Here is a 1,063-nt window from a genome sequence, read left to right as displayed (position 1 = left end):
TGGGCGCGGGCTGCACCAAACGGTGATGCTACACAGTTTCGCTGCTCTTGTTCTCCGTCCAGCCCTAGCCCACCACTGTTGTCCGAGGATTATAGCGCTGCACTGCACAAAAAGGGAGAGAGGTGGCAGCCATAACGGATACCGCGTGAGAGCGAGAGGGGCGGGGAAAAGACTACTAGATGAAGCGCCCGCTCAACCGATCCCTCTCAAACTCGCGCAAACTGCAGAGTGCAGCAGGGAGGCGCCAGACTGATACACCTCTCTCTCCTTCTCTCTCTCTCTCTCTCTCTCTCTCTCTCTCTCTCTCTCTCTCTCTCTTTTTCTCTCATTCGAGCGCAGCCCCAGGCCATATAGATTGTCTCGTTATGCCCCGCCCAGGCACGGCGGTGCGCGGTACGACCACGCCTAGTTTTTTACGAGCTGCACCACGCTACGACGGCTGTGTGCATGCTGACCACGCCCCCGCCACTCCGGCCTTGTTTTAGTGCAGTTTAGGTAGTGTCTCGAGAATATGGAAGTTGAAGAGGGCCAAAACGCCCTCCCGGTGGTGATATCTTTTTCTTCTTTTCTCCGCAGATATGGCAGCGTGCCCCGAGTGATTAGACGCTCGACCCCCATCTCTCTCCCTTGCCCCGCGTCCAATAATCCCGAAAAGCATAAAAGAAAAAGCGAGACGGAGGAGAAAGATATAAAAATGGCTAATTCTTGGGATGGGAGGCGCCGTTGGCCGAGGCGTCGGCTGCCACGCTTTAATTGCCATCATTGGCTCCAATGTGGAGGCCTGGCGTGCGGATCAGGAGACTCCTGGGCAGTTACGGGGAAAAAACGTAACCCCGCGCGGTTAATATGAGCAGGAGAATCCGCTCGTCCCTCAAAATGAGATTTGAAGCGCAGAGGCGGTCCATGAATATGCATCACCATGCATGCATGCAGGGGCTGCGGGCCGGGCCATCTTAATTAAGGGAATGGTTCGTAAGCCTGACTCGTCTGGGAGGCAAGAGCCAAGCCGCCGCAGTCGGAGCTCAATCCTCATTGGTTCATCATATTGCGATGAACTTCATTA

At 55.2% G+C, this 1,063-nt stretch overlaps 1 protein-coding gene across 1 annotated transcript in view; it reads right to left on the bottom strand.

Moving 5' to 3' along the window:
- The window catches only part of LOC113215101 (serine/arginine repetitive matrix protein 1), a 121,582-nt gene that overhangs the window by 86,574 nt on the left and 33,945 nt on the right, over positions 1 to 1,063 (bottom strand). The gene's annotated exons all lie outside the window — the stretch shown is intronic.

This window comes from Frankliniella occidentalis, unplaced genomic scaffold (assembly GCF_000697945.3).
Source record: "Frankliniella occidentalis isolate FOCC.00 unplaced genomic scaffold, Focc_3.1 Scaffold208, whole genome shotgun sequence".
NCBI lineage: Eukaryota > Metazoa > Arthropoda > Insecta > Thysanoptera > Thripidae > Frankliniella > Frankliniella occidentalis.
Note: the sequence above shows the minus strand (reverse complement) of the source record. Positions and strands in the feature narration are given on the sequence as shown.